Source organism: Drosophila biarmipes, chromosome 3L (assembly GCF_025231255.1).
Source record: "Drosophila biarmipes strain raj3 chromosome 3L, RU_DBia_V1.1, whole genome shotgun sequence".
NCBI lineage: Eukaryota > Metazoa > Arthropoda > Insecta > Diptera > Drosophilidae > Drosophila > Drosophila biarmipes.
The window spans coordinates 5,782,345-5,793,724 of NC_066613.1; the positions used below are offsets into that span (position 1 = coordinate 5,782,345).

Sequence of the window (11,380 nt, forward strand, 5' to 3'; positions counted from 1 at the left end):
GCAATTTGCTTTTAGCCCAGTCCGCACAGATGTTGAGTTGTGTTTTTGGTTTTTTGTGCCTGCGATAACCGGGCATATGGCCCAAACTAATTTGCATAGTCGTCGTTAGTCATATGCCTATGAGTTGTCGAGATCTGTGAACTTCAACTTGGCACCGAAGCCAAGATCGCTGGGAGCTAAACCTTCACACGTTCCGGCCGCACCAGAAAGCGTATTCTAAGATTTCTAGTTGCCCGTGTGTTTCATGTTTCAGTTTATTGTCATTTAAAAATCAATGTTTTTAAATTCATTATGTATGTCCTGTGAATCACTGAGATTTGCACTTGTGTTGATTAATTTTTAAATTGCTCAAAAATCTAAGTTAAATATGTTACTCCAAATCACACTGCTACTAACGTCTGCTCAAATCACGAGTATGTATTTTAATACCGTTGCCAAAATGTATAAATCAGGCTTTTTAAGTAATCAATATAATCAAAGTTTTCAAGTTCGGTATTTTTGTCAACGCATTACTTGTATTCTAAAACTCAAAAAAATTGGTTCGGCGCGCACCATCAATTTCCGACGGCGCTTAGTGTGAATTTCCTATTTTTAATTTCCTCACTCATTAGGCTGCTATTTGTGTTTTCAAGCCTGCAGCGATCTTCCATATCGATTTCAATGAATCAGTGTTCATTAGCAACGTCATTGGGTGCGTTTTGTGGGGTCAGTTCCTCCTCCTCTGGGTTTTCCACCTCTTGTTTAACGCCAAGCAAAGGTCGTTGCTATAATTCAAGGCAAAACAAAAGAAGAGCACGGGGGTACAATACAACACTTAAGTACTAAAACTTACTCGTTTGAACGCGACTGTTTTCCGCTTGCCAAGGCAGTTGGCCATAAACCAAACTGCCAAATAATAACGTGCATGGTTACCGACATATGAGTTCGTATTAATGGTACGCTTAGTTTTGGCATTTTTTGCGTTCAGTACGAGCAATGTGGGTTTCGCGGCTGTTTCGCTGGTCAGACGCTAATATTAACTTCGGTAAGCTAGCTTTATGACGTTATTTATCACTCATACAGCTAGATAACCAAAGACAACATAGCACCCTGTATGGAGTCGATTGCATAACACTGGGAACCGCTGAAAGGGAAAGGAAAGTGGTCTCCTCTCTTGTCAAATTTGATGAACGCTGGTTGGATTGTCGAGTTTTCGCTGTACTTTTTGGCCATTCAATAGTCGCGCGCCTTGGTGTCTTGTGTTATTTCTTTTAAATGCTCATAAGCCCCACGGACATTCACTCGATTTCTCGAATTCGTTTCTCCGACTTGTCGCCCACACAGACATACAAATCTGTCGCCATCGTCGGCTTTGGTTTTATTTCTTGAACGAACGGCTTTGCGCAGGCGTAGCCGCCTTGAATGCATTGAGAAATGCTACGTGGAATTTGTATGCATTTTGCATAGACGGAGTAACGAGATAATGGTCGGAAAAAGGTCAAAGTTGGACGAGCGCGCGTTCGTCCAGAACCAGAACCTCGATGCCTGGGAAGAAGTGAGGAGCTGCAATGATTTTCCTCCGCTCGAGGAAATATTCCCATAAATATGCACGCTACGACGATCAACAATTATGCCCACCAAAACGAGAGCCGTCTTATTCTTATTGTTACTCTTACTCCCATTCGCTCGTACATTCGCTTTCGTATTCCCAATGTTTCGGTTGGTCAAGTGACTGTAACTGGAACGACGGAAGACCAAGTCGAAGACGAGGGCCAAGACGTTGGGTGGTGGTGGGTTTGGTTTGAGCCTGGGCTTGGGCTCGGGTTCGGACCTGCATTGGCATTATAGCGCCGGCCCGGCCGAGTCAGTAAGTGAGTAAGCCAAGTGAACGGCTGACTGGCCTTAGCCGGGCCCACAAGTCTACAAGTCCACCGGTCTACGGCCTGCTAGACGAGCGTTCCGTAACGTAAGTTCCCACAATTATGCGCCTCGCTCGACTCCACAACTCCCGAGTCACACACACACCACACACCGCTGGTAATAATCGCTGAAACATAAAGCGGCGGAAAATGTTGAAAAGCAGCCAGCCAGCCAGGCGAATTTTCTCAATGTCTTACTTCACTCTACTTCACTCCACTTCACCATTTTGTTGGCCTGCCTCAAATTGTGCAATGGATATTGTGTGACGACAGTAGCCAGCCACTTACGCTCCGCGATTCATCCGGGCCTTGGGCCCAAGCACCCGGTGGGTAGGCGAAACTTTGAAAGCATTCAAAGTCTGGGGGCCGCAGGTCTAGATCCAGATGAAAGGCTAGCTGGCTAATGGAGGGTTCTTGAGGAGGTTTGCATAGGGCCCTAGCTTAGCCTGTAACAGCTGCCTAAGGCCCACGGTTCTTGGGAGCCTCTTTAAAAGCAATCGATAACACATTGCATATGAGATTTTGGGGTACTTTGTGCAGACTCTTTAATATACAGTAGCTATATTTGCATATCTAGGAATATTACGAAACCAATATGCAGCGTACCTGTGATTAATGCAAACTACCCTGCGATTTTCCGCTGTCTAGGCTAGACTTGAATTAATGGCAATATCTCATACGGGTATTTACTTAGTGGCTGCTTCTATGAGGGGTCAATCAGCAGGGGACTTTTATTGAAATTTCTTTAAGCCCCTCTAAGGTTAATTTGCACTTGCAGTCAACACACCTTTGAGATAGGTCCTCTATAGTATACACCCAACCCTGAGCCAAGCGGACCTCTCGACTTGAGCCGATGACGTGAATTACAGAACCAACATAATGGCCATACCAAATATAGAGACATACTAGGTTCGAGCTGACGCCTAGTCGCTGACCGCAAGTCATACTCAAATAGTTCCAAGAACAAATCACACATCACGCGAAGCGAACCCCTCCGTTTCATCATCAGCATATTCAAATGGGCTGGGGCCGAAGCCGAACGAGATGCCGCCGCTGATTGGGCCCATAAAAGAGCCGAGGAGGAGGCTTCGCCTAGGCCTAGGTCGCAGATCTGCGCATATATAGGAAACTGATTACCAAATCGATCTCGAAGAGCCCCGAAACACGTTTTTCTTCGGCCGGAGCCAGAAAATCAAGAGTTGTCTGTGCATATGAGATGAGGTAGATGACGATAGCGCTATTGAAAATTCTGGAAGCGTGTGTCGCTCCTACAGAGCCGGATGTCTAAAGAATTTGCTCACGATCTACAATACGTACCTCTATATACGATCGGTGCCGCGTGTGAGAGTGAGTGTGCCTGTGGGGTTATATCAAACAGCTGCGAATGCAAATGTCATACCCAGATATCTTGAGGTTGGAAATGCGACGAACTAAAACTTGAGTATTGAGTGGTGTTGCATGGTGGCGCGGTCGCCGAGGATTTCACACTGAATCGGGCACTAAAACTGCACTGGTTTCGATTTTATTTCGGCCAAGTGTGACTCTGGTCTCCAAAGATTTTGGTTTTCAAGATTTTGGCTCTGGCACCGGATTGCTCTAGCACACACCTTCAACGCCGCCAAACGCTTCTAAACTAAATTCAGTTTTGGTAAAATGCGACAAACGAGCTCCAGATCAGCTTCTTGAGACGTCCGACGTCCGCCGTCGGCGTCGGCGTCGGCGCAGGTTATTGTACATAAGGCCCGGCCAGGTATCTCATCGGTGTGAGCCGCGTCTGCGTTGGTGTGCCGATGATCCGATCGCTTACCTGTAGCGCCGACTGCGCCTCCGGCAGCGTAGTTACCTGATTTTCGGGTTTTTGTTGTTGCCCTGCGAGTGCCGAGCGACCCATGATTTCCCGCCAAATGAGAGGCACACAGGTAACACAGGTAAGAGACAAGTACAAAGCCTGTCAGGTGCCGCTGTGTGCGTGAGTGGGCCTCTCTTCGCGCGGCTGTGTGCGTGCGGCAAGGTGTATGTACCACACACGGACTACAGTCCGAGGGGCTGAGATGGCTGAAAGACGTTGCCTAACGATTGTCTAGGTGGCTGTGGCTGTGGCTAAGGCTATTGATTTTGTGTTTCAACAATGCGGGTGAAAAATGCTCAAAATTATATTGCACGAAAGCTGAAATTATAAAGGCTGGCATTACGGCGGGTCCGTACAGGGTGCCCTGCTTAAACTGCCTCCTTACAGCGAATATGTGTTTAAATGGGTTAAACTAGAACTGAGGGAAAACTTAAAATTACTGCTCAAGCTAGACTTTAAATTTGTCACCCAAATTGCGTAAACACCGCACATCTGCATAGATAAAGGTAAGACAGATCCTAATGTTAAAGATCCTAGCCAACAAGGATATTTAAATATCCAATGTCTGCATCTATTTATTGTTTCATAAAATACTAACTCATCACCCTGTATTCCACGATATCCAATCAAAACCCAAACTGAAACCCTGTTGAGCACATAAAGGTGGACGATTTTTGGTTGTGTTTTTGTTGGTCTTCGGTAAATTTGTTGTCAGGTAAGTTAACTTTTGCCAAAAATATATAAAAAAAAAAAACTGAATAATGCACAAAAAAGCCACAAAAAACACGACAAAAAACCAAAAATAAAATGAAAGAAGCCCGCAAATATCAAGAGAAACTTGATCAAGAGTTAAGAGGTCGGCCGAAAGTTGCCCATCTGACTTAGCCGGGTAGCGTACTCCTCTATAAAGAGGAGTGTGAAAGTTAACAGCTGATCTTAGGTGTGGATAACGCCAAGGGACCCATTTATGGAATGATATGATCTGGTGGAAATAAAATTAAAAAATTAAATTTTATATGAACGAGAAACAAAAACTATGCTATGAAGAAACTCTTACTCAAATTAATGTTGATTTAGTACAAAACATTTTACAATAGTAATTAATAAAAAATATTAAGCAGTACATATACATTCGAAAACAAAAATACAATTTTTCGCAGAATAATACATTTAAAAACATTTAACGTTTTATGAAATTTAAATTAAAATAAAATAATTTAATATTTTGACTTAAAAATGGTGTCAGATTTCAAAGGTGTTTTTAGAAACACAAATAACTGCCTTAGTTCTAAGAAATGCATGACATCTGTTTTTAGACATTTAAAATCCCCAAGAGATCAAGGCCGAGGAAGAATATCTTTATTCAGTACACGATTTATCCCAATAGAAAAATCCCGGATCGGATCATCCCTCGTTCCTTGCAAATCCTTGATATTTCAAAGACCCAACCTGAACCTACCCATTTCAACATTTCAACAACTGCTGCTCGGAACCCACGTACAGCACGCAATCAACTGTAGCGCAATGGCCACGCAACAACCAGCAAAGAATAAAAAAATCACTTTTATGGCAAAGATCAAACTGGCAGAAAAACAACAGCGACGACGAAAATACGTTACCAAGGTAGGCCGACGACGATCACTTCAACTGACGTTGTTGCCTTTGCACAGAGAAAAATGTAATCTTCGTAATCTCAATCTCGACTTATCAGAAACATATAATTAAAATATAAAAATTAAATTGAAGTATACGTTGCTGCTATTTACGTTTTAAATACTTTGTAGCTGTTGATTGTAATTTGGCTGATATATATCTATATGCTCTAATGGAAATACCTTGTGAGCAACAACTTACTGCCCGTTTTCGCTCAGTGTACTGCTGCTGCGTGGCAGCGACAACAACAGCAACGTCGACATCAACAGAGGCAACAACAACAGCAGCAGCGACAGCGAACAGCAAAGAAATGGCCGTTAAAGTTGCCAGGCAAATGGCAAAAGTCAGGGGCGTAGCTCGATCCAGGGATTGCCCCACTGTTCCAGAAGAAAAGACGGGGCTTGAGCTCCCCTTTCGAGCGGGACGTGAGCAGTTCCCTTGGCACGTTTTTCGGTTTTTTCTCCTTGTTTAATTTTATTTTTCTTGATTTCTTCTTGTATTTTTTGGCGTGGCCGACGACGCCCGTTTGCCATCATAAAAGAAGTCAATTGAATTTAAATTTAAAGTACATAATGGCCAAGTGAAGGAGGAGAGTTGCCCGAACCGAGGGGAGGGGTGGAGAGTGGCGAAGGCAACGCTGCCGCCTTTCCAATTTCACAAAGTCATCCGTGTGGTTTTTGTTGCTGGAGCTGGCTTTTTGCTGTTGGGGCCTCAAACTCTTTTTGTTGTTGTTCTCTGTGTGGGATTCAAGACTATGTATAGGCATATACAGGTATACGTACTTCATGTACAAGGCCCAGGCACGCAAGGCTTTTGGCTTTCCAGCAAGAGATACATCCATGTGTAGCGACGACCGTTGCTCTTTTGATTTAAACGTGCTTAAATTTAAAGATCAAATTGCTTGCGTTGCGTTTACGTTTTCGGGGACCTTTCGGGGGAGGGCTATTTATCGGTAGGCCCAGGAATTTTAAATTGTAGACAGGCAAAACCGCAATAATCAGCCAGAAATCGTACAGAAGTGAGCAAGCGTAGCAATGACTCAGAGATTGAAATGTCGCTTTTTGTTGGCGGATATGGTTAGCAATTTATTTAGAAAGCCAGAGACTCGAGTGCCCCACAGATTCAGAGGCTGACACACATATTTCAGCTTTACTCACATTTCGCCCACCGCTCGGACAATTTCGCTGGAAAAGATGATTGAGTGATTACGGGCTTTTGCGGCGGAGTAACATTCGAAAACGAAAGACTTAGGCAACGAACTTGCCCATAACCTATTGACATTATGACGCGGCAAGCAGAGGTTGTCCCCCTCGCACCCATCCCCCGCTCTCCCTCTCCTTCTCTCCCTCTTTCACTTGCATCTCGCCGGACTCGGTTTGGAAATTTGCATTGTTTGCCAACGTTGCGACCTCCCGATTTGTCTGCCTGCCGAGCAAACGTGAGATGAGTTGGGGCTTGCTCATTTGCCGCCTTTCTGCCTCCGCCGCTGGGAACGTGCAGAGAAAATATTTGACTTTTTGCGCACACAGTTATGGATATATAGATATGTCAAAAGTGGTGTTTGTCTTCTGGAGCAGGCATTGTGGGAAAGTGTGAGGTTCTGGACCCGAAGCTCTGACGACAGTTTTCCAGAGATCTTATCTTTTCTAAGGGTCTGCTTGATATCGCAGTTTAAAATTGACAATATCAGATGATATCTAAAGGGTAGTTTCATACTCCTAGATATTCGAGTAACAGTCAATAACAAATCGTTATGTATATTATATGATTTAAGAGGGGTCTATATTTACTTGCAATTACTCAATAAAACTAGCACCGACACTTCTAGACTTCGAAACACCCTGTTAGTTCCTCAAGAGCCCAAACTAGTTCCCCAGCATAAAACCATTCACTTCGGTTTCAGATCATTTCACAATTCAAAGACCCGGCCTCCCCATTGTCCGCGATCTCCAAGTGACCAGGTTAATAAGCATAATCCAATGGAAACCAGTTGGTCCAACTAGCGGACCGAAGCCCCTGGGGTGGGAGCCGTTTACCCTCCTCTAACACTGTGCGCATAGCCAATGGCCGGCCATAGCTACCCTCTCCGTGCAGAAACCCTATTGAGCCGGAGCCAGATCTAATAAAACTCATTAAACCAAACAAGTTTGGGCCTAGACAAAGGCCCCTGTCTATGCCCAATTTGAATAATCTCCTGCACAGAGAGCTATACCATGCCCAAAACGAATGGGAAATGGGGAGACGGAGACGGAGACGTAGACCCGAAAAGAGTCAATAATCTGATTGGGGAGGCGAACGAGAACGGCGTTCAATTAAAGGCAAAACTCAAATTAATGAAACGAAAATAAAATAAATTAAGCAAGCCCGAGCTCGCATCCAAGTCCGAAATCCAAGCCGAGCCCGAAAGAAAGCGACCGCGCGGCGAAACCCACCAAACCAGCAGCCTCCGTAAAAGAGAGAATCAAAATGATAACTTTTCAGTTCGGAGCGAAACTGTACCCCCCTGTTAGGCATCGGCATCGGCATTATAATGATCACCGAGATCATGATGATGCTGCGTGGAGGGGTGGGGGAGAGCAGGCGTTCGGGCCAAAAACAGAACACAAAGGTGGCTCTGGCTGGAACGCGGCCCGAACTTCCACCGGCAAACGGCCAAGATCGATACAATTTTCGAGCAGCAGTCTGGTTTTCGGGCATTAAGAGTCAGAGAACAGTAACAATGCGGAGTCACAGACACGAAGATACAAAGATACTCGGCTACATGGCCGTGTGGCTGTATGGCGGGGACTGAGACAGAGTCACCTTTTCGGCTATGCGGGGGGAGACACAAGCCGTGGAGTGGGAACAAGATCATTGCATTTTTGCTGGCTGCTGTCGCCGCTGTTTTTTTTGTTGCAGCCTCGAAGCCAGTTTCGCCCCAGCTTGGTAACAAGTTTGGCTGAAAAATTCTAAAAATAATGCCGGCCGGTTTGTCGTTTCGAAAAAATCAAAAACAAAAAGGGGACTACGAATGAAAGAGTGGGCTCACTCCAGAGACGCTGCATCCGTATGTGCGTGTGAGTGAGCGGAGGGTACAAAAATAACCAAAAAGAGTAACATTTCAGGGAAAGGACAAAGGATGCCAGCAAGGGCCAAGTGCGAAGTCACTCGGCTCGGCTTACAGGCAGCTGCAATTGGACCAGGGATGGGCGCAAATCACAGGAGATTTTGGAACCTTCTAGTTCTAAATAGTTAACTTTAGAGGGTATATCTTGAGATATCATTTGAAGGGTCGAGGAGTATTTTAAGCAACTTATTTAATTTTCCTATTCAAAACTGCATCCAATATTTTATTTTTGTAGAATGCTTGGGGTCAACGATTCATTTATTTCTTTTAAAGAAGTGTATTTCAATTATCAGCATCAAATATATGGATAAAATGAATAACTATAACACCATGAATTTAAAACGAATTTAATAAAAAAACAGAATATTTTCCAACTCCACCGTTTAAAAATTGAACTTTTTTTCAGTTTTAATCACGCTTTGCAGAAAACTTTATAAGCCAGGCACCGGAAATAGTCATTATTTGTGAGTTTTATTTTGAAAGACGTATGTATTACTTTTTGCGCCTAAGGATAATACGAAGAGGGAATATAATCCAAAAAATTGTGATTTAAAAATGAAAATCACAAATGAATGACATATTTGTTTTGGCTATAAACTGCATTTTATAGAAAGGGGGAACATTTTTACATAATTGTATTTTTATTGCACAGGGAATTATCATAAAGATAATATTTCAAAGAGACTAGAAAGTAATATTTTAATAAAGCCAAATTTGACGTTTTTAAATGAAATGTTGCCCAATGCCTGTAGTCAACCTGATTTACCCTTGGAGTGCAACCCTGGTGCAGGCTGATGTTGCACCTTAGACCCTCGGAGCCTTACCAATCTCGGGCCCAGTCCCTGGCAGGTCCGGTCCGGTCGGCTTTGGTCGCGAATCCCAGTCCCTAGTGCCTGGCCCTGATGATGATCATGACGCTGCTAAAAGTGGCCTGGGGTGCCCAGCATGGGGCAGGGGCAGCCAGTTTGCGGTGCTGTCCCCCATCTCTTAGCGTTTGCTTGCAACAAGTAACGTGCATCTGCATCTGTATCTGTGGAGGTATCTGCGGCAGTGTTTGCCGGGCCAAAGAGTTGGTTACCTGTGCTGGCCGCGCTACCTGCGCACAGGTAGGCGTAAGCATGTACCCGAGCGTGTATCTGAGCCCATATCCTTCGTCTGTGCAGCAGAGGCAGCGCAGCATCGGCAGCAAACCTTCATTATGTTCAGGTATACATGTCTATATACTATACCCACTCCTTGCGCTTTATATAAGGGCCAGCAGACTGTGATTGTGTCTCCTCGTATGACTTGGCAACTTGCTTTTGGTCATGGGGTAGCTAGGCGTTGGGCTCTTCTGCCTTTGCTTAATGGTTTTAGGAAATCGAAAATTAAATAATTTATCTCGATTTTATGACGTTACAAGCAGGTTTTTATACCTCTCTTCTCCCAACCAGCACGCGATAAATCTTCGGCTTACAATCAGGAGAAATGCTGCAAGAACAAAAAGCACACATGCCTCCGGTCGCCTGTAATTTGAATAACCGCAGTTCTAATGCCATAAAAAGCGATGCTGCCAGTGGCCCCTGACCCTCGTCGTAATCAAAATCCCCAAGTGAATCAACCGTGGAGGGGAGCTATTTTTAAAAGCCCATCTTGACTTGCTGATTATTTTCCTCGTTTTTGGCTGGTCATCGCTCTCAAGTGGTTCGTTCGCGTCGAGATTGATTCGAAAGAAAGGTGCGGAGAAAGTGCTAAAGGGGCTGTGGACTTGGTCCAAGTGGTTGTCACTGGGCCTTTACACAGAAATCACGGCCTGGTCGATAAAATCATTTTTTACACAACATCAAAATGGTGCAAATTTGACTTTTTAACATTTAAGCATGTCTTCCAAAACAGCAACCACATTTTCGGGTTTCTATAATTATACAAAATTATACTTTTTGTTTAAAGAGGATTTACATTTTCGTCCGCAAATTGTATGAAAAATATTTTTGGGAAGTAGTAATACTGAACTGTTGGCCTCTGTTGTGGTTAATATACATCTTCTTCATCATTATCAAAAGCAGCACAGCGATATTGTTATGCGTTATCTACCAGCTATTGGTAGGTATTGTCGTTTGGGCCATTTGTGGGCGTTAGCATGGGCGTGGCAAACTTGTTTTAAGTGAGTCGAGAGGTATTGATAAGACTAATACATTTCACTTAACATTTTTTTCTAGCATGAAAGCCGTGACCGCCACAGTTTTGGGCGTTAGAGTGGGCGTGGGAAAATGTTTATTGGCTCAGACGATAGGTGTCGATTAGACCAACACATTTCAACTAAAATGTTGTATCTAACACAAACGCTGCAGCTCTTTCGCAAATTGTGGGCGCTACAGTGGGCAAGGCACCCATCTGAATCAAACATTCGCTGCGCAGGAAGCCCAAGAGTCTGCATGCCTTAGCTGCATCTCTTAGTTTTTATAGCATCCGAGACCTCAGCGTTCGTACGGACAGACGGACAAGGCTATATCGACACGGATGTGATCCTGATCAAGAATATATATACTTTACCCTACTTTCATTCTACGAGTAGCGGGTATAAGGGTGTAAGGGTGTAGCGTTCTACCTTCCATAGTATTGATAAGAAAGAAATTGGACGACTATAGGAACGGAATTGAGATGCAAGTGTATATAAACTTCGGCTTGCCGAAGTAATCTTTCTTTATTGTCCATTTTAAATTTGTATTTGGAAAGTATTCGAAGAGTGTAAAGAGTTTTAACGACTAAGTTAAACTGGTAAAATTTTTTTTATGTGAAATGATTTGCTGGTTACATGTGCTCGTATCGTTAGCGATTAATGGCAGCTGGTACAGTTTAAATAATGTCCAAGATACTTACTTTGTGGTCACTTTG

The 11,380-nt window shown here is 43.9% G+C and overlaps 1 long non-coding RNA gene across 1 annotated transcript; it reads left to right on the top strand.

The window, feature by feature from the left end:
- Window positions 1-3,950: 3,950 nt before the first annotated feature.
- On the top strand, window positions 3,951-6,386 carry LOC122819015 (uncharacterized). The gene is made up of 3 exons (XR_006368472.2): window positions 3,951-4,253; window positions 4,411-4,462; window positions 5,135-6,386. It is a non-coding gene; the product is annotated as an uncharacterized LOC122819015 (long non-coding RNA).
- The last annotated feature ends 4,994 nt before the right edge of the window (window positions 6,387-11,380 follow it).